The sequence below is a fragment of the Panthera onca genome, chromosome A3, assembly GCF_046562875.1.
Source record: "Panthera onca isolate mPanOnc1 chromosome A3, mPanOnc1 haplotype 2, whole genome shotgun sequence".
NCBI lineage: Eukaryota > Metazoa > Chordata > Mammalia > Carnivora > Felidae > Panthera > Panthera onca.
Window position 1 is genome coordinate 58,119,540 of NC_138341.1, and position 23,274 is coordinate 58,142,813.

General features: G+C 38.9%; 1 protein-coding gene across 5 annotated transcripts in view; it reads right to left on the reverse strand.

Moving 5' to 3' along the window:
* Window positions 1–15,806, reverse strand: part of AFTPH (aftiphilin) — a 66,678-nt gene extending 50,872 nt beyond the window's left edge. For 3 of the 5 annotated variants that reach the window (XR_009601884.2, XM_060604578.2, XM_060604557.2), the window contains exon 1: window positions 15,695–15,806. The gene's annotated coding sequence lies outside the window, so the exon portion shown is untranslated. Of the gene's footprint in view, window positions 1–2,206; window positions 4,820–7,516; window positions 7,620–15,694 lie in introns of those variants that run through there. The other 2 variants (XM_060604563.2, XM_060604571.3) reach the window with 2 other exon arrangements.
* Window positions 15,807–23,274: the final 7,468 nt, after the last annotated feature.

Sequence of the window (23,274 nt, forward strand, 5' to 3'; positions counted from 1 at the left end):
AACTTATTGTTATAGGGACTGGAACAGGGGTGAGGGTGAAGGAGAACACAAGCCGGAAGGATGGTGGTAAGAAAAGACAAACACTGTATCTGAAGTTGTGCTACGGACTTTACATAGTACAAACTACACTAGCAAGGTTTAGTTAATGGATCACACACACAAAAAACTGCTACCTTTTTACCATAATGTCTGAGATTTTTAATGAGTCACTTGTTAAATCATTTGGGTGAGTGATGGGGAAAAAACGGTGTATTTTCTTTAGAAAAATGATTATATAAGCAACAACATTGATTTGCATTACAAATGTTGCCTGCTATTGCAGTAGTTCAAATTATTCAAATCTTCACTGTAATATCCTTGCTGGAGTTTTAAGATACTATCAAAATGTAGTGTCAATGAATCTGTCCAGCCTACATTTCTGCTTAAGAGTCATAGTATCATAAAGAAACCAAAGAAAGAGCCTTTCCTCTGAGCCATATGAAGATAGGGATTTTAGTTAACTTTCTGGTTTTTGATACATCTAGAGATGACTGGACCATGTATGATGTCACAAAAGTTTTCAAGCTTCTAAAATTTAAGATCTACAAAATTGATAATTTTCATTTTCTTTTTGAGTGGCTTGTCCTCAGCATATTATATTGCTCAATGGCAGCTAACAAAACAAGGACAGTCCCTAAAAATAGATGCTTTTTAGTAAAAAAACTGAGAAAAGTTTTATGTTTCTAGGACTCCCTTTTTAACACAGGCTGCAAACTTCAAGGCTATTTAATCAAACTTCCATAATTCCAAAGCTGAACATTGTTAAGATCTTATAATTCCTTCAAACTTGCTGATTTATTTTTTTAAATTTTTTTTTTCAACGTTTTTTATTTATTTTTGGGACAGAGAGAGACAGAGCATGAACGGGGGAGGGGCAGAGAGAGAGGGAGACACAGAATCGGAAACAGGCTCCAGGCTCCGAGCCATCAGCCCAGAGCCTGACGCGGGGCTCGAACTCACGGACCGCGAGATCGTGACCTGGCTGAAGTCGGACGCTTAACCGACTGCGCCACCCAGGCGCCCCTCAAACTTGCTGATTTAAAAACAAAAACCCAAGGGGCACCTGGGTGGCTCAGTCGGTTGGGCATCCAATTCTTGATTTTGGCTCAAGTCATGATCCCACGGTTTGTGGGTTAGAGTCCCACATCAGGCTCCATGCTGATAGTGCAGAGGCTACTTAGGATTGTCTCTCCCCCTCCCTCTCTGCCCCTCCCAGGTGTTCTCTCTCAAATTAAAAAAAAAAAAAACAAACCCAAGACATCAGAGACATCAACTGTATCAACAGGTCAATGTTATCAACTACACAACACGCAGTATTATTTAAAACACTTGTTGAATAGTATATTCCATGTGCTTTCATCTTCTGCTTACACCAATGTCAAGTTAATATTTATTCAACACTATGTGTTGATACTATGTGAAAAGTATTCATGAATTATCTCATTTAGTCCTTATACTATGCAATGAGGTAGGAATTACTATCTTCATTTTACAGATGAATAAATAAAAGCTTAGAAGTTAAATAATCCCTCACAGTAGTGTCACTTGTAAGTGGTGAATCAGTCACAAGCTAATAAAATACTTGAAAAATGTCTTACTGCAGAAACAACTGACAGCAAATATTAGAATTACAGGAATCATCCCTTAAAGTTTTCTGAGTTGTTCAGAAAAAGGTTTCTGAAACTTCTACAATAATTTGGAAGGAGAAAATAAGATGCTTACAAACTAATTACCAACGAAAACACCAAGAGGTGAATGTCTTCTTTTAATCTTAATGTACACAAATTAAGTGGTAAAAATGTGGTAAAGAATGAAACAAGCAGCAAAATATCTTTATAAGTAGGTTGATCACCCTCAAAAGGCCAGACTGCCAAAAGTGATAACCAAATTTTCTGTCTTCCTGATTTTGACGTCAGTAAGGATGATTCACAAGAGTACAAATATACACGATGTAAATGACAACATGAGCAGCGATGCATTCATTCTTCAATGAATGTTGCTAAATAGCAGTAAGAGTTATTTTACAGAAGGTAGTTTTCAAAAGTTCCTAAGAGCTTTCCCTTCACTGTGTTTTAAATTTCTATGTAAACCCATAAGGCACTTGTGTTTATATAGCTGTATAGTAAAAATTAAACAAGACAGATAAAAACATTTGAAATTGTTTTACCTTTAACTCATATCAACTGGCCATATTTGAGAGATTACTGTTATTCCCAAAAAGGTACTTCAACTTGAAACAGAATAAATGATATGGATAACTGTTGGTAACAAAGACAACAAAACAGAAGCAGCAATGAGGATAGATGCATTAGCCCTTGGAAACAGTTTTTTCCCTAGTACTCTTTGCTCTTATTACACAGTTGCAGAATAAATGAGCCACTCTAATTTGCCACCCTAATATCTCAGAAACTTTACAATGAAAACAGAATCTAAAAGCAGGAACTACTTCAGTTTCATTTCCTTTCACTAAAATCTTGCTTACACTTACAATAGTGTCTACAGATAACCCCTGGACCTTCTGTTCTCTTTCTGAATTGCTCGCTCAGGGGACCCTTTGAATTTCTCCACTACTACTGATGCTTTCTCATCAGCCTGTAAGTGTTCAAGAGTCTTCCAACCCTCAAATCGGAGCAAAACAAAACTCTTCCCTTCAGTATCCTCCTAGCTTTCCTCCTCCTCACCAAACTTCTTCAAAGGGCCATATCTATTTGCTATCTCTACTTCCTAACCTCCCACTCACTCCTCAAGCCAGCACAATCTGGCTTCCATCCTACCACTCCACTGAAACTGCTCTTGCAAGAGGTACTTTACTTGAGCTCAAAAGACTGGAAATGTTGTGCAGGCACAGGCCTCCGTTGTTGACCACTGCATCCTCAGGGCCTGCCGCATGGGAGGAACTGAATACATGGTTATTGTTCTTGCTGGGGCATGTATTCCCCTGACCACTCTCGAACTGTTTGCCCCTCCACCTCCCACTAGGTTTCTATAACCCTAGCTGTGATGTTCCACCAAGTCAGTTAGGAAACATCTAAGTTCAGTCAAGGTAAGTAAGCGTGATCTGAGAAAGGCGGGCCTGAAATGTAGCACATGCAAAAGAAAACAAATCCAATCCTCTGTGAACCTGTCTGAAAAAAAAGTTGAAAGGGGGAGCACTTATACAAGCTAAGCGAAACAAAACAGCTCAAGTACAAAAATTTGTTCACGGTTTTTAACAGACCAGCTAGTATCACTATCTGCTTTGATTTGAAGAGTTTCTCACCGTAAGTGGAGGCATCAGCCAGGATCTCCAGAGTGTGACGTGACTCTGGATGGCCCAACTAACTTCCCCTGCTCTTGTTCTCCACTCCTAGCAACTTTCTTTAGTACTTCATGTAAAATTTCCCGCAGATTTGCAGTCAGCTGACATGAATAGCTGACATGTTTTGAAAGAAATTTCTTGCTATAAAGCTTTAGATTTAAATTCCGGTCAAGACTGATGAATTAAACCAAGATCCCATGGTATTCTGAAAACAAAAGAGCCCCATGGAAACCTACTTTGTGGATTTCCAAAACGAAAGACCCCTAGTCTGTAACTAAAATATGTAGATCTCGGCAGGCTCTTGGCAGCTGCCCTTCCTGACAGTGTTACTATGTTATAAATGCCTACCATGAGAACTCACCTTTCAGAGAGAAAAAGCACCTAGTAAAAGGTCTAAAGCTGCAACCAAATGCAGTTAGAATTCAATTATCTGAGCTAATGAGAAAGGATGCAGACAGCATCCTAGATAATCTATAACTCACAAATTTGGCCTTAAAATATGACCTATGTAACAGCACATTTACCTTACAAATTGTCTTTGCTAAGCGCTATTTGTTCCTTTAAATTTTCCTCTGACCACCTATCAATTGAGAAGATAACCTAGAAATGTGTGAGGCAACAGAAGGAAACCAGACAATGAACCAGGCTTAAAAATAGTCATATCATCCACAGATAACATAATGACATCCTTGGGGGGAATTATTATAAAACAGAAGGTACATATGTGAAAAACCAAATATAAACACGTTCCAAAACAGTGCTCAAGAGTGTACATGTGTGTAATATACACAGGTAATGCCACAAGTAGGTCTACCTGTACTGATAACCTTCATGGAAACTATGGGAGGAATTCCCATAGCAAACAAATTCTAGGTAGTTGACCTTTTAATGGTGTTGTTTCTTGGTTTAAAGTTTTACTTTCTCATTAAAGGTAGAAAGGCTAAAGGGTAAAAATTAAAAAAAAAAAAAATTATTATTTTGGTTAGAAATGATTTGAGAATAAGCCTGTCCTATAAAGCAGAATTTTAAACTTTCCCTCACATAACCCACAAAAGCAATACATTTTGCATGATGACCCAACACATACACATTAAGGGAAAAAAAACCAAAACCAAAAACAAACTTCACCAAACAGTACCTTCCCCTTACTCTCTGGGTACTCTTGATATTTTTAGTTCTATTCCATTTTATCGTAAAAGCTGGTCATGATTCCCTAACTTGATTTTACAAACCTAAATTTATAAACCAGAAATAGGTCATAACTTTAAGTAAAAACAAAAAAACCCAAAAACACCCAAAACGGACACTGAAGAGTTTAGAGAGAATGACCAAAACCAACAATTTCCCCTAAATACTATTAGTACCACTGGGGTTAGGAAAAGCTAAGTCCTTCCATACAGACGTTATGAACAATGTCAAGTAACAAAAAAAAATTTGAAATCTGAAGTTTTTTTTATCGTTGGAGCATGTAAGCAATATAATTTAAGGTGACTTAAAACTTCTGCAGTATTTCTATTCTGCATATTTAAGACATCAATTCTCCTCTGATGAGTTTGATAGAAATAACCCATTTTACATTATTTGAATGAACCACATAATTTGATAAAATGAAAGTGTTCCTTTCCTATTCGCAGAATTTTGCATTAAATAAAAAAATACTATTTTTCAAATTCATAATACCCTCAATCTAGGAAGCAAGCCACTTTAAGGATAAAATTAAAGATACTATTGGTCAGAGTACATGTTGGTTTATACTCCAGGCAACTCTACAATACACCACAAATTTTAATGCACATTTTTTGGACTAAATAATTTCATCCACGAGAATGTATCCTACAGAAGCATTCATGTAAGTACACAAAGATCATTCCATACAAATGTTAATTCCTGCATTGTTTTAAAAAGCAACTGAAAGTAACTTAAATATTTATCAATGAGGAATAGGGTAAATAAAAAGTATAGCCATAAAAAAAAAAAGATAAGGCTACATTACTAATAGGAAAAGGTGTCTAAAACACATTTTTAAGTGAAAAAAGTTTCTGAAAGGCATTTTCTCTGGATTTCCCTCTTGCCTATGATATCCTTTCTCCTCCAACAGATCTGCCTTCTGCTTGCCTCTTAAATTTCAGTGTTTCCCATATTTCCTTATCCCAGAGAGAGATCTCATCCAATTTTTTTTTTTTTTTTTAATATATGTTCATAATGCTGAAACCCCTATCTATGGGCTGCGCAACCTCTGGATCTATGTACCCAAATGCCTTTCTGAATATCTTTATTTGACTGTCCCAAAGATATCTCATATTCTCCAATTCCAAACTGAAATCAACCTGTACTTAAAGAACAGAAACTACTTGTTCCTATACAACGTTCTGAATTCTAAGTCCTGAAATCTGAGTGATAGCCCTGACTGCCCCCTACTTTGCCATTCCCCCTCCCACAAATTAAATCTTCGATATATTTAACATCCCGTGACCTATAGGGTCTCATTTCAGGGTCTCATTATTTTTGGCCAAGATTACTACAGTCCACTTGATATTCCTATCTTATCCATGGCTAAGATACTATCTCTTTACTCCATCTAGACAAAACTACCCCCCTGGTTCCTCCACTGGCACTATGTCACAAGTCATTTCTTCTAATTTCCTATTCTTACTTGCTTAGAGAACTCATTTACTACACCTTCAAAACCCATTCAGGCATGAAGTTTCCTGTGAAGCGAGATCATCAATACTTATCAAGTTATGATGTCATAGGTACTATGAGAGGTGCTATTCATACACTAATTTAACCTCAACCATCCATTTTACACAGGAGAAAACAGGCTCAGAGAGGTCAAATAATCTGCTCAAGGTTTCAAAGTACGGAAAGTAGGACTCTAACATTAAAGCCAGTGTTTTCATTAGGTTAGGCTGCCTTTCTGAATCAATTAATCCCTCTTTATATCTATCTCTTTTATTACATTCAAAGTAAATCAAAAATTTTTCCCCATGTTTTTCTCCTCTAGCAGCCTATTAACCAATGTTTCTCAATCTTAGCTTTGTGTTAAGTTTTCCTTTTTTTAATAGAACAGGTGGATCTAAAGACCTGTATTTTTAAAAGTTTCAAAAATGCTGCTGGTTGTTAGCAAAGGTTGAGAACCAGTGAATTAAATACCAAAGGATAAGAATGCTGCCAGACTTTATAACTTTTGGGGTGATATAAACGTCTGCAAACTTCACTGAACTGATACAGGTAAAGCAATGAAATTTGTACTTTTTCTTATAAAAAGCCTTCCCTAACTTACAATGGTTTGAGTGTACAAACATTTCTTAAAGTTCTGCCATACACATTTACCTGAGAGTATCACAAAGAAATGTCACCCTCAAGATTTAAAAAAGAGTTAAACAAAAAAACGTTCTCAACATAAAATTTTCAATACTTAAAAATGGCACTTGGAAAATTTCCTTAAAGGATCAAATTTAAGTTACTGCAATAATCCTTGAAACAGATATTAACATATAACATAAATGTTACAGAATTCTTGGAAAAAATAAAATCCTGTCTGAATAATCAGTTTCAGTTGAATGTTAAGAAATTAAAATGTAAACAGCAACAATAACCTTTTCTCTACTTCCAGAAACCAAGGTCACTGGCAATCTGATTAAAATCTGTACCTTTTATTTAGGTGTAACACTTGCCACTTGTTTCAAGTAAACTTCTGAACCCTAAGGAGACAGAAACCTAGCACCTGCTGGCTCATTAGGATATAGAGGAAGGAGTCTGAAATATGAAAGAAGAAATGATAACCACAGGTAAAAAGTATTGAATATTCATTCATTTGGGCTCCTGATAAAAGATTTGAATTTGATACTTGAAACTCTTGGTATGATTTTTAAGAAATAAATATGCCATTAAAAATATTTGGCATAAAAAGTTAACTTAATGTAGGTTTATTACTCTATAAATGGCTACTAAAAACAAAGGCCTTAAGAAATGAACGCTTCAGATTCTGAGTATCACTGTAGCAGAAGTGTTTGTTTTACCTACAAATTCTTGAGGTCAACATTTCTGATCTCATTAAGATATATGCAAATATTAAAGATCTTATTCCTAGAAGTCTTGCTTTGAAAAGTATCATTTAGGGGCACCTGGGTGGCTCAGTCCTATGAGCAACTGACTTCAGCTCAGGTCATAACCTACCTCAAGGTTCAGGAGTTTGAGTCCCACAATGGGCTCACTGTGCTGTCGGCCTGTCAGCGCAGAGCCTGCTTCAGATCCTCTGTCCCCCTCCCACTTGTGTTCTCTCAAAAACAAACATTAAAAAAAAAAAAAAAAAAAAAGTATCACTTAAAGTTAGTATTGAAAGAATAAGATGTGAATTGGGAATGATGTCCTCTATTACCTAAACATGCAATTGTTAAATTTAACATAAAAATTCAATGTTAGCAACATAGGATTTTCACATGTTGTTAAACTTGTCAGGTATTTACTTCTCATGTTTTTGCTTCTCATGTAAAATGGGGTCTCCACTTCTATCCTATTTTCTATTTAGGAAATTGGAAGCTCTTGCTACTTGTAAATCATATCATAGGCAAACTGGAGCATCTGACCGACCATTTCCTTTCCAATTCTTAGGTCTCTGTTTTTCCTTATTGACTGTGCTTGCTTAATACCCCTAATACCAAATCCAATAGTAGTGGTGAGAGCAGGCATTAGTATTCCCCCTAAATTAAGATACTGATCTTTGGTTTGAGGTTACATACATTTTGTCATATTACAGAATTATCCAATTCTTAAGTTGCTTTGTTAAAAAATTTTTTAAAAAGGAGTTTCCAAATGCCTTTTCAGTATTTATGGAGAGAAGTACATAATTTTTCCTTAGATCTATTAAGGTAACAAAAATACCAGTATTTATTCATAATTGTTTTCAGGCTGTTCAATAGTCAGGGAAGCCCAATTTGTTTTCTGCTACAGGAAAAGGTATGTTTCAAAGTAATCAAATAAGCATTGTTAGATTATGTGCTCGATTACACACATGTCAAACAAATATTTAACTTATTTAATACAATTTACTCCTTACTTTCACTTTTACAAGTAGGCCTCAAAACAAACTGAAATTTTCTCGTAAGTATGAAACATTCAAATTAGTAGTATAAGTCCTTTCAGGTTTCATCTAGGCTCTTTTCTTATTCAACTCCTCCTCAAGCAATCTCATCCACCTAAGGCTTTAATTTCCATATCCTAGGACTCCTACTTTATTCCTACAGCCCAGCCCTCAAACTTGAGCTCCAGACCAGCCAGGCCAACTCTCTACAAGTTCTCTCCTCTTGAATTCCTCAACTCAAACTAAGCTTAACAAGAGAACTCAAGCTTTTCTTTCTCAAACCTGGTCCTCTTCCAGGGCTCTGTAACTTAGTAACTAAGTGGGTGGAGGGGCCATCCCCTAAGTAGGAAACGTAAGAGCCACCCTTGACAAAGCTCCTCACCCTCCTCTACCTTCTAAAGAAGGACTTTTATCTCATAAATCCCTCAATTCTAGAATATCTATCTGTACCTCCTTTCAGCTCCCCAGACACCCTTCTGGTTCTGGTCTAAAAGCTGTCATCACCATTTAAATGGTCTCTCCCTGACCAGTATTCAATCATGCCCAACCCAAGAAATCTCTTTAAAAGTCAATCTGATCACATGGATCTCCTACTTGTGATAAGGATTTTTTAAAAGTATATATTATTTATTTTGGAGTGCCTGGGTGGCTCAGTAGGTTAAGTATCAGACTCTCGGTTTCAGCTCAGGTTATGATCTCACAGTTTCATGGGTTCAAGCCCCACATTGGGCTGCGCTGGCAGCTTGGAGACTGCTTAGGTCTCTCAAACAAATAAATAAACTTAAAAAAGTATATTTATTTTGGGAAAGAGCACAAGCATGCACATGAGAGCCTGAGTAGGGGGAGGGTGGGGGAGAGAATCCCAAGCAGGCTCTGCACCCCCAGCATGGAGTTTGAAACAAGGCTCGAACTCATAAACTGTATCTTGACCTGGGCAAAATCAAGAGTTAGTTGTTTAACCTTCTGAGCCACCCAAGCACCCTGTGATAAAGATTAAAAAAAAAAAAAAAAGAATCTTTAATAAAGTCTATATAAGCCATTCCCATCTTTCCAGTTACCACCTTCTCCTTCCTTCCCCTATCATTTCTAATGCTCCACACCAGGCTTTCTTTCAGTTTTTGAAAGGCAGATAACATTCTTTTATGCCACAGGGCCTTTGCACCTGTGGTACCATTGCCTAAAACATTCCCACACATCCTTCAATTCTTAGAAAATTTACCTGAGGCATTGATCCCTCATCTAACACCTTTCCCCAAGTCCTCCTACATGTATTTCTTTCAGAGCATAAGAACTGCAGTATAGTTTGTAATAAAACACTTACAATTTTAAAGATGACTGTGCAAACTGTACCCCATGAAAAACACTGACAACCTGAAATGTATGATTTTTAAAAACCCATTTGCTGCTTTCCAGAATAGTGAAGTTAATCTTATAGTTCTTTTCCATAGATAAAAATAAGTCAGTGTCATGCTCCTGAGCAGCACTGTCCAACTAAAATATAGTATGAGCCACATAATTATTTTTCCAGTAGCCTATTAAAAAAAGCATATGAAATTAATTATAATATACTTTGCTTAACCCAAAGTGCCCAAAATATTATTTTAACATGTAATCAGTCTAAACTATGTATCTTAACATTAGTTTTGAGATCTGGTTTTTTTTTTTTGTTTTTTGTTTTTTTTTTTTTTACACTTAGAGTACATCTACTTTGGACTAGTTTTATTAAAAGTGCCACATGTGGCCAGTGGTTACTATACTGAACATAGTTCCAGAATATTGTATTTCTTTCACTTAAATAGCTAACAGAATCAGTTATTTTAAGAAGAGCACATTATCAAGCAATTTTAATCTCATATCAAACAAGGACACATCTCCCATTTAAACCCTTCAAAAAATGTTTAAATTATGCAAATATTCCATACTGCTGAAAAGCCTAAATCCAAAATAAAAATCTAGGTAAACACTTTAAAAACTGCATATTTACTGATCATTTGAGGAGATTAAAGGAAGACAGGTACTCTCAGCCACTGCTTGAAGGACTGATTTTATTACAACCTCTTGAAAAGCCATTGGTTTCCCTTTGATTTAGTAACTACACTTCTAGGACTCAATCCTATGGAAATAACCCAAAACAAAGTCCAAGATTACAAACCTGTTCACCAAGATACAATAGGATTCATACATACATGTGTGTAGGACACTCGAACTCACGGGGGCGGGGGGGGGGGGGGGGTGGGGAGGGGAGAAACTGAATGTAATCCAAAATGTTTAGTTATCTCTTTGTCGTGTGATGACTAATATTTTAATACATATTATTCCTTTTAACATGTTTACTGAGTGCTGCTCTGTGCCAGGCATTAATAACAGATGGGTCCCTGCCATCGAGGGGCATACCAGTTTTCTTTACACTTTTCTACAGTTTCCAAATATTCTACAATATTCTATAATAAACATTTTCCTTTCATAACTTTAATAACCAGAAAAACATAATATGGAGTGGATGCTGATTTGGGCAAATCAGCTGTAAAGGGACATTGAGCCACCTGGAGAAGAATTTGAATATAGCCTCGTATAGTGGCTTAGATGAAAATTTTCTGAAATGGTAAGGGAAGTTTAATTAATGCAAAACAACCTACAAAGTAGTCTGTGCAATAAGACTCTGTTTTGGTATAAAGTGCATGTTTATATATGTAAAAAATAGGTGGAAAGATATGCATTAAATTGTTAACAGTGGGGATTTCTGAGTAGTAGGAGTGGTTTTTTTTTTTTTTTTGGCTTGCCAATTTTCTACAATGCCCCTGTAACAAAAGACTACTTTAAAAAATTAAATAGATACATACCCACTACTTACTGAGCATTTACGACATACAAAACTGTGCTAGATTCTATAAGGGGTAGAAGTAAGTAAAAGGAGTCGCAATCTTAAAGAAAATTACAGTTAATTAGGGGGAACATAAGAAACAAAATGCAAGCCAGAATATAAACAGCAAAGTAAAATGTAGTTATAAGGAATCTAAGAAAAGATCTTACCTGATTGGGAAGAGGAAGAAAGAATAGTGAAAACAAGAAAAAGCTTCATGGAGACAGAATTTGAAATGAAAGGGTTTTAACTGATCCGATCCAAGTAACAGTGGGCACTAAAAATAAAGTATGGGGCAAGTATCAAAGAACAGGAAGTCACATAATAGAGTTTGGTTAGAATGTAGGATATATGAAGGAAGTAGGCAGTATGCTGGAAAAGTAGGCTGTGGAGGGCCTTGAATTTTCAGAAGGGAGTATCTCTAGAAGTATTTTTGAATTTAGCAATGGTGAAATTACTACAGGTTCCAATTCCAGAGACTGACTGTATCACTGTAGCCACCTCCTAATGGAATCTTCCTGCTTCCACTCCTGAACTCCTATAGTCTATTTTCTATACAGCAGCCAGCCAGATCCTCCCCCCCCCAACCCCAGCCAGATCCTTTTAAAACATAGATTATGTCACATCTCTACTCATAAGCCCTGCAGTGGCTTCCCATCTCACACAGTAAAAAGCCAAAGTCATTAGAATTTCTACAAAGCCCTGCAACACTGCTCTCTCACCCTCTAGCTCTCTGATCACATATACTACTATTCCCCTTGCAATTCTTTGAATATTCCAGGCATACTTCTGCTTCTACCACTCTTCCCCTTATTCTCCTCACCTCCTTCAGGTCTTAAGCTTTCTCTGACCCTATCCTATATAAAACAGCAAGCTCCAACAACCTCTCCCTCCTAGCTCTAAGTCAAAAAGTCTGAACTCCCGTATCCCTCCAAATGGACGTTTTTCTCTAGGATACTTATCTGCCATTTTTTTTTTAATCCCCCTACATCTACACAAACGTGTACACACACACACACACACGTGAAGTTCAATGAGGGTTGTTTTTCTTAGTTGATTTTAGTATCCTTAGCACCTAGAACAGGGCTTCACATGTTGCCATAAGAATGAAATGAAGAGAATATCATGGTGTTAGGTATTTAGTTGAAATGGTTTATGGCATATTTTAAGTATTTACATAAATGGAACCTACACTGTATTCTAGTTTACCAGTTTATTTTCCCCTGAGAACTATTCACCAAAACAGTGCTTATAAGTTTTGAGCATACAGCTGAACTTTAATTTATTAGCAATTTATCTCTGCAAGGTTTATTGAAGTATTATTTGAAATAAGGATGGTGGTGGTTGAAGAAGAAAGAGTATAAACCTATGTTCCTTTTTTCATTTCTCCCGAACTAATGAGCAGTGGCTCCCCACCTCTGCTTCCTCCCCAGTGTATAGTTTCTGACTTTTTCCTTTTTCTCGGGAAGGGGTCTAATCCAGACCTATGAGCCCCCACCCCAGGGTAAGGTCAGCAATAAAACTAGGAGTGTGATACAGGGCTGTGCAGCTGGTTGGCAGGAAAAAGAGGAGAGCCCAGGCAAGGGAGGTTACTGCAGAAGAAACTCAGGAGGGGAACAATTTCTTGACTTAAATATTTTCAAGTTAGAACTTCCTTATATTTTAAAAGGAAGTCAAAACAAAATAACATTCAACCTAATTCCCTACCTTCGTTTTAAATATACAATGCTGAAAGAGTGATACTTTTAAAATGAAAAACCTGACCTTTTATTATGATTTCAAGCATACAAAGTTTAGAAAAAAATATAATGAATGATCAAGTACCCACTACCTAGCTGTGTTAAATCTTTTACCAAATCTGCTTCAGATTTATTTAAAAGACAGTAAAGCTACGGTTGAAAAACCACAGGCCCTTCCTAGATCCTTTATCCCTCTTCTGTTCTGCAGAGGTAACTTTAATTCTCATTTGGTATTTATCATTCCGATGAATGTTTTTATACTTTTGTCATATAGCTCATGATTCCCAAAAAATATATTGTATACTTTTACATATTTTAAAAACTGTATTAAAACTACAGGAGTATGATAAGTAAAACTATCATATCCTGGCTCTGTTACCAGCTGTCTGACCTTAGGTAAGCTGCTTAACATTTGTGCCTGTTTCTTCTCTGAAAAATGGAGATAATACCACCTGAGTTTGTAGGGTTGTTAGGAGGATCAAATGAGTTAATATATTCTATATAAATCACTAAGACAAGTATCTCACTCATAGCAAATAGTGTATATCAGAGTTAGCATTTATATAAAGTTGCAAAATGACCTGTGATTGTATTATACACACACTCTGTGAAAAAAACTATCAAAATGACATATATATCACCCATGTAATGCCAGATATTTTTACGAATTGTGTAAAAACTATAAATACTTATGAAGCTCAGGCTGGAAAGGTTCACTAGCCTAACCACTAAGAAAAAAAGTCCTTATTTTTTAACTTACTAATTGTAGATAACATTAACAGTATAAACATCTAAGTAATTTATGACGGTTTAAAAATACCTACTTAATGGCCTCCTTTTATGAGTTTTGGGGGACAGGGTCAGGAGAGAAGGGGTAATTCCTCAATGAGATGCTATTCCAAGAATTTAGACTCTTAATGGAAGCACTTTAGATTTCACACAAAAATAAAACATTTGGTACTCAAATTTCACTTGCTTTCTGAACTTTTAATTGTAAGTAAAATAAATTAAAAATTTAAATGATACTTTATGATAGGATTTATCTAGATGACAAAATTTTCATAAGGACAGCTGGATTCTGCAAAATTTATCGATGCAATTAAGGACACTGTATCCAGTTATGGACACATTTGATATAGGGTTATTTTTATAATAATCTCTAGGTCAAAATCAGAAAACAGAAAAAATGCCCCACATCTTATGTGAATTCTAGTTAATTTCTTACAAGAGCTTTCTAAAGGTTGTGAAATATATTAATTGATCAAGTGTAGATATATCTAATTAGTATATAGTGGAATTCGATCTAATGAGCATTTACTAGGTATCATTTACTGGGCTAAAGGTTTTATACAAGATCTTTTAATCCATGTGCAACATCTTCATGCACAAAATTTACAAGACCACAAATACTCGGCGTAAACACATACTTCTGCGAAGTTAAAAATGACTACTACAAAAGTCAACCATTAAGCTGGCAAAGCATATAAAATGTAGATAAACTGTGCAAATTATATCATCAGAACAGTGTTGACATATTTGTTTCCCCTAGTTTGGCATATATTTCAATGTTTAAAAAGTTCACTGAGAGTAACAATTAAATGTAAACATTAAGGATGAAACGTCTCCCCCTCCTATCTCCAAAGGAAAAAAAAAAAAACCCCGAAATCAAAAACTCAATTTGGAGTGGGAGAAATACTCCGTGGAAGCTAGTGAAGAGGAAAGACTAAAGTTCAAAAGTTTTACTTTTCTCCTAGTGAGAACTTTGAAACGGAACCAGTGCTTTTATTTGTCCCCCTTGTCATACCCCCACTAAAATATTTACAAGTATGAGTCCTTTCCTCAACCGAAGATTCAGTGAGAAACAAAGTTATAACTCGCATTAACCAGTAAGAAAAATCTAGCCATTCTCAGTAACTTCCTAATGGAGAAAAGACCCTACTACCGTTCATCCTATAGTCTTGTCCTCTGCCCAAGCAAGACACTGCACCTGCCAAATCGGGAGTTTAAAGAATAATGGTCTAACTTTGCGAACGCGATCTGGGGAGGAAACGCAGATTATTTCTTGAGGAATGCAAGAAAGGAGCAAAAAAGATCCTTTCAGGAAAGGATTCATGGGCTTTGGGGCTTTCCTCTGCCAGTTGGAGGATTCAAAATCCACTTGCTTCAGAGACCTTCGGAAGCAGCCACACTCCGGTCGCAGCCGGCCTCGGGCCTGGGAGAAGCAGGCAGTGTTTACACCTGTCACGAGGAAGGGGGAGGGAAAAAGAGGAAGCCCCAGCAAAGCCCCAAACTTCTCGACAGCTCCAGAGAGGGAGCGGCCGGCCGGAGCTGTGGGCAGGTGGAAGCGGAGGCGCAGAGCGACCCGGCAGCGGCCGGAGAGGTGGGAACAGCTCACACTTCCCCCGGCCGGTGCCCGGGTTGGCGGGGAGGGATCCTTGAGCTTTGGGCGCCGCCGCCGCCGCCGCCGGCGTCCCCGCACCCGCCGCGGAAGAGGGCAAAGCCCAAGTCCGGAGCCCGCAGGCCCGCAGAGCCGGCACCGTCCCCGTACCCGCAGTTCCCGGCCCCGCGGCAGACAGGTGCTCCCGGCCCGGGCAAGGGTCCGGCCGGTGGGCTGGGCCAGGTCCCCGCACCCTGTTCCCCCCGCACGGCTGGAGAAGCGAAGCGGTGGCGCTTACCTGGCTCGTTCGGGGCGGCCGCGATGGGCATGGCTCAGGGGCCCGGGGAGGAACTGGCTCCCCGGGGAAGGACCGGCTAGTCCGACACGGAGCTAGTGAGAGCGGAAGGCAGACTGCTCACAGCCCCGTCAGCGAAGCAGCGCCATGGCCGCCCACCCGGAGTTTCAGCGCTGTCGCGGGACCCCCATCCCATTACCCTCCGCCCTCTTCCGCCGCCGCCGCCGCCTCCACCTCCTCCTCCGCCGAGACCCCCCGCCCACTCCACACACTCTCCCATCATGCAGCGGGGAACCGCTGCTGCCGACACGTCACTTCCGGGCGCAGGTGGCTAGGTCGGGGCCGGGCGCTGTTGGGTGCAGGGAGGTAGGGGGAGGGGGGGGTGGGGGGGAGGACACTCCAGGGGAATTAGTGTCACAGAACGCTTACCCCTGCGCAGGCGCGGTCACGCTAAGCGCCGGCCGCCATTTTGGGTGAGGGCAAGCTGCCCTTTTCCTTTACTTCCTTGCGAGTCATCGAGCTGTTGCGGGGAAAGACGTCCTCCTGCGTTCCGCCTCCCTCGGAAACAGCGCTCCCGCCGAGGGACAGGTGCTCCTCAGCCGGTTAACTATAACGTTCAGTCAGGACCGAGTTAAGTCTCTTGCTCTCTAAATAAAACTGCAATACAGAACCATTATCTTCTCTACCGAAAGCCTATTAGGAGAGCCCTTATCAGCTTGCCCTTTTCGCCCCGGAAAACGACTTTTTCATTCAGTCTAAGTCCCTTCCTCTTTTTAATTTAAACTGACAAGAGGAAGCTGGTAGTTAATAACAAAGAAGAGATTGTTGTATATAAAATCAACCTTAACAGGATGGAAACAGAGGGAAAGCACCCGCTGAAGACTGACAAATCAATCGGCTTTGAGACCAATAACAAAAAAATTGGGAATTTTGCTAACAAATGGAGACGGTGGTAATTTTTCATGCCTGCTGCGGGAGAATATCCAATGAAGCAAAAGAAATAAAATCAATTTATGCATTTCTCTAGCAGGGGTCATAATGGATTCTTTTTCTATCATCAGTGTTGAGCAGTTGATTATTTGCATTTTTATAACCTTTTCTTCTCTTATCATAAATATCTCTTAGAACACCGACCACTGTGGCTTCAAGGATTATTGTTATCGTTCGAGATGATGATCCCGGGGAAGCTACCCTGCAAATCATGAGCCCTGCTGAGTGCCCATTCTCCTCACTTTTGCCAAACCTGCACCGGTAATTTGAGTAATTTAAAATAGTCCAAAAACAGTAAAGCTCAGCAGCTACGCAAAGAAACAGGATGGAAAACACTCCCTCAGCCAGAGAGAAGTGTCCACCCCCTTGAGTGGAGAAATTATACAAATCGGGAAGATAAGGACAAAAGCAGTTCATCACGGTTTATCCCGCCTCTGCAATATTCTAGACAAATTAACTTGAAGCGCTAAAATAGACCCGCATTTGTCTTTTTACAGCTCAATTGCCGTAAAAAATACGGAGACTGCATCACTTTAAATTGGAGTACCAATTGTTTTGTGGTGGTACTGGATTTTTTTGTTATTGCTCAGTCACTAAAGAAAAATCTATATGGCTTGTCAAATTCCTATTGTATTTCGCCCCCTGCTGGTGTAGCTTGCGTGCAAGCTTGAAAAAAATAGTATAGGTCACTATAAATGTTTATTGACCAAGAAAGAAAAATGCGTGTGTGTGTAGAGATTGTAAATTGATTTTAGATGAACACGTTTTAGTTTGATAGCTCTACTAAACGAATATTGGAATAAGAGCATATGACAAAATCCTAAAGCAGACCCTACACCAATAAAATGTTTAAATTGAAATGAATTTAAACATCAAAACGTTAAAAAGAAAACCCTGCTTCGGAAAAATATCTCCCTGATCCATACATAACATAGGATTACAAAGTGATGATTTTTGTCAGGTAAACGCAGAAGCCAGTTCTGTTCACTTAAGCACAATTTAGAAATCAGTGTCCAACTTTGAATATGGAAATTGAGTAGCTACTTGGTCAGCTGACTTGTGAGTGCAATCAACCAACTTGTAGTTTCACACAGGATTCTGAAGACAGTATTCCAAAGCCTGTGAAAATGTACTAAAGGACAGTCTGATTCTGAATGTTTTTAAGTTGATGCATCTGTAGGAAACAATTAAAATGCATTGCATTTGGAAGAAAATTCAGTGCATTTGAATCTAGTGATAATTTTTAAAAAGTAAACAAAAACACTATGACCATTAATTACCTAAGACTTTGCATCAAGTGACCATCGTGTGTCTTCTAGTTTTTCCTCCTGTGCAGTTTTTTTTTTTTTTTTACAAAGTTGTAATCATAATGTAAATCAATTCTGTATCCCCATTTCCACTTAATATCATGTTGTAAGCATTTCCTTCTATCGTTTCACATTTTATAAAAACTAAATTTTAATCATCTACATAGTATTCAACGGAGTGGACACAGTGAATTGTCCATTATCCTATTAGTAGATATTTTCCACTATTACAAATAATACTCTGATGAACATTGTGTGCATGTGGCTTTGTTCAATTTTAGGATTTTTTCCCCTCAATATAAAAATGATTAATAACCTTTTGGCCCTTTGTCATCTTATATTGTTTTCCAAAAGACTATACCAATTCACAATGCCACCACTAATACAGAAATGTATCAACTTTACCCTCCTTACCAACAGATAATAATTAAAAAAGATTGAATTATACTTTATGGACTAAAAGTTGAAAGGACCTTAACTGTATAATTATATAAGAAATCAACAAACACAAAACCCCAGCAATGTGGTTGAAAGGACCTTAGCTGATAATTGTGTAAGAAATAAACACAAAACCCCAGCAACGTGATGTTCTGGAAAAGCAATAACATAGATCTGGGTCTGTGAACAGGGTCTATTATCATTATGATTTTATATAAATTACTTAATCTCTCCGGACTTCAGTCTTATCTGTCAAATGAGAGAGTGAAACTAGACCACAGGTTCTTAACTCTTAAGTAGCACGTGTGTCTTTTTGAGGATATGACAAGTCTTTGGTGCTTTCTGCAGAAAATGCTCATCCCAAATTTCAGATTTCTTAGAGCTCCTTCATGGAAGAGGGTCTATGAATTGCAGCTTAAGACACCCTGTGCCAGATGGATTTCCAAGGTTCTTTTCATCTACACATTTTCCTAGGATTTCATTTTATAATCCATTAAACACTTTAAGACTAAGTTATACTTTTTAGTGGATAGTGATATATTCATATATTACTTTTCAGCACTTAAATTAGAGCTATAGGTATCAATATGGTTAGATTATAAAAACAAGTGAATAAAGTTTAAGAATGGGTAAAATATGAATTTTATAATGTGAGTTTTTAAAACCAATACTTTATTATAAAAAAATGTATATCCTAAAGTATAAAAATATGGACTGGAATGACATGCAAAATTCTATTAGGGGCTAGTATGGGTCAGGAAACACTAAAGTGGACTTATCTGTAATTGCAATGTGTTATATATAAGAAAATATGAAGCAAATGTGACAAGCCATTTACATTTTTTCTTTTCCCAGCTTTGAGATAAATGACAAATAGAAATTATACTTAGGATGTACAACTAGATGTTTTGATCAATCCATTTACATTAATTCTAAATAGAGGGTACATGGGTATTGGTCATAATTCTGACATGTTTTGTATTCATTTTTTCATGGTTAAAAACAGCTTTTCCAGAACCAGTTGTTTAAAAAACCATGAATTGTGAACAGCATCCTAGAGAGTTCCTGACATATTGTACTAATGCTAATATTTTAGATTTGTACAACTTTCCGAAGTATTTTTAAGTATATTATCTCTCCTGATTCTCACACAGTCCTTGTAGAGCCTCTGTAGGGTCTCTCAGTTGTCTGCCACTGTTTCCCCAAACTTAAAATCACTCCAGGAGCCACACTGCCCCACTGGTTTTCTGGAGAACTTCCTACTGGCATTTTGGGCTTCTACTGGTATATTAGAGCTGACAGGAACAATAAGTCAGGTGTCCTGGCTTCTGGGTCTATATTAAGTATGCCAGACCCTACATTTTTTTTTAACGTTTATTTATTTTTGAGACCGAGAGAGACAGAGCATGAACGGGGGAGGGGCAGAGAGAGAGGGAGACACAGAATTGGAAGCAGGCTCCAGGCTCTGAACCATCAGCCCAGAGCCCGACGCGGGGCTCCAACTCACAGACTGAGATTGTGACCTGAGCTGAAGTCAGACGCTTAACCGACTGAGCCACCCAGGCGCCCCCAGACCCTACATTTTTGTTTTAAGTTTTATTCATTTATTTTGAGAGAGAGCATACATGCGTGCATATGTGCATACATGGGGGAGGGGCGGAGAGGGAAAGAGAATCCCAAACAGGCTTGCAGTGGTCAGCTCAGAGCCTGATGGGGCCTGAACCTAAATCAAGAGTCAGACACTCAACAGAGCCACCCAGGCGCCCCTGCACCCTAAATTCTTACAGCTCTGTAGACCCCATGAAGTAAATGTTGCTGTGGTGCTTTTGTGAAGAGGAAATCAGGCCAGACATCTCCCAGAACAGGACGAGAGAGACTTGAACAGGGGCTATGCTTAGGACCTTACTCTTCCGTGAGGTAGAGGACTTGTTCTCAGACTCCATGCAGGATGTTTGCCTTCCTTCATTAGTGCCATCATGATGAGCCTCTCTCTTCTCAGGTAATTAAGTCAGCCAAAGCTGAGGGCTAAGAAGTAGACAGCATCCCCAGGGGGCTGGCTATCCCTTCTTCTCCACACCTTTGGCCCTTTTTTAATCCTTAGGCTATTTTGTCTCACCCAAACTGTGTACATTATCTTTGTTCCTCCCTCCCCAAACCGAAAGACAAAGGCAATTGGACACAGTGAGCCCCCTGATGTGATGCAGTGTGAAATTCACGGATCACAGAAGTATGGAGATGGAAGTACACAGTATTCCTGCCAAATATATTTAATCTGAATCTTATTAAACCTTTAAAACTACCTTCTAGTTCACAGGAAATACTGGAGGAACGAGTTAAACAGGGCTACTACGAAACAATGGCACCAATCCCTCATGTGGATTATTCTACAAATAACTTCTCTTCAAAAGGGATAATCTAGGTTAAAAGGGACATAAGAGAAATAACCAAATGCAATTTGTGGTTTTCAATAGAACCATTTGAATAAACCATTCATAAAAGCCTTTTTGGGATACTTGAGAAAATCTGTGTCCTGGCATTAAATGTTCTTGAGGAACTTTTTTTTTTTTTTTTTTTAGATATAGTGATGAAATTACAGATATGTAGGAGAACATCCTTACTCTCTGGAGATGCCCGAAATGTAATGATGTGTAATTTAAAAAAAAAAAAATGGTTCAGAAAAAACTCATGTACATAAAGTATGACAAAATGCTAGAAATCATTAAGTTGAAACTAGGTGGTGAATGTGTGTGTGTGTGTGTGTGTGTGTGTGTGTGTGTGTGTGTGTGTTTTTAACTTATTATGAAATACTCAAAATAGCAGATGAGAAGCAAAAGACTTAAAAAATGCAGGGCGCCTGGGTGGCTCAGTCAATTAACTGTCCAACTCTTGATTTCAGCTCAGGTCATAATCTCTCGGGTTCCTGAGTTTGAGCCCTGCATCAGGCTCTGTGCTGACAGCTCCCAGCCTACTTGGGATTCTACCTCTCTGCCCCTCCTGCGTGCATGTGTGCACTCTCTCGCTCAAAAAGAGGAGGTCTGGATTTTAATTTTTCCTGAAGTACTGCATTCCCTAGGCAATCATTGTCAAATACACATTTCTGATTCTGGAGCAAATCGCACAAACAGTGATCTTGTGAAGGGTTTTAAAGATGTGGAAAGGAGGGGAAAAAAAACCAAGGACTGAAACTTCCAAATCAATTGTAATTAGTTTAAATCCTCTAATATGTACAAATTCAGTAGAATTACGGCTCTGCTCAGCAAGGAGTTCTAATGCAGTGTTAGCAAGAGAGAACAGCGGGAATTATATTATCAAGAGTAGTGCACTATTTAAGCGGCAGTAGTAGCTGAAGCCCTCTGTGACTTTCTAGTACTGTTTCCTTCTGCTTGAAATGTCCTTCTCCCTGCTTCTTACAGTGGATAATTGTTTTTTTGTTTTGTTTTGTTTTTTTAAGAGCTCAGTATTGGAACCCCTCTCCCATGCATGGGAAAATCACCAACTTGTGAGTCTCAGTGGGAGACAAACCCCTCCCGCCTAGTATAAAGGCTGAGAGGGTCAGTGTAGGGAATTAAAGACAGCTGCAGATTCTTACCATGCTGCAGTTTTGAGATGGAGTTTCTCTCTCGTCTTCAGTGTGTGCTAGCCTGTGGCTTAATTTGACCAACAACATGGGTGGAAGTGGGGCTGTGTAACTTTTCAGGCTGAGCACTAAGATCTGAAGGTTCTGACTTTGCTGCTTGGTGTGCTCCTCCTGGGAAGAGAGACCCCATGTAAAATGTACAACTTCCCTGAGTGAAGCATGCTGAGGGAAGCCCAACCTACGTGTAGGAGTGACCTGCTCTGACTGCGCTCTCAGCCAACAGCCAGCCATGGACGTGACCCATCTTGGACATTCCAGGCGGAGCAGCCTTCCCATGATTTTTAGACCCTGCAGGTAGCGCTTAGAGCACAAGAACTGATCAGCTGATCCCAGTCATTCCACACAATCTGCAGATCTAATAACGGCCGTTGATGTTTTAAGCCACTAAGTTCTGGAGTGGGCAATGAAAAACAGGAGGAGACTTTCTCCGCTTCCTTTGCTGCTAGGTGCCACACATGCCACCCAGGCTTTTCTGAACAGAGGCCCCTCCCCAGACTTTGAATGAGGAGGTAATTAGAAGAACCAGAGAAATTTTTCTGATGGTGATGGTAGCAGTTCTAGCAAGACTGAGCTCTGTTGGGGCTGGTTGTTGTTTAATGTCCAGGGACAGTGGCACTGACAATACCAGTTCCAGCAGCATCCTCCCTGGACCAGATCTCTGGCAGGATTTTGGGAGATGCTTCTGTTTGTGAGCTATGTAACATTTTAATAAATTTTCACTTTATCAGCCAATATCAATTTCTGTTGCTGGTGACTGAGAACTCTGATATGGCCTTAAACTGTTTGGCTTCTATTTGTTCCTTAAAATTCAAACCATAAGAATTACTCCTCCTGGAAAGCTTCACTGACATCTTCTCTGTACTCCCTGCCCCCTCAAATTTGTTTCTGCTAAGTCCCTGCAGTGCCTCATGTGTATCTATAGTATTGCTCTTATCACATCCTTGCTAACTGCCAATTCCTTTTCAAAAAGATTTTAACATCTATTTTTGAGAGACAGAGCATGAGTGGGGGAGGGGCAGAGAGAGAGGGAGACCCAGAATCCAAAGCAGGCTCCAGGCTCTGAGCTGTCAGCACAGAGCCCGATGCGGGGCTCAAACTCACAGACCTCGAGATCATGACCTGAGCTGAAGTCGGACACTTAACTGAGCCACCCCCAGGTGCCCTGAAACTTCCAATTTCCTAAACGGTCTCCCCACTAAACTCATAACTCT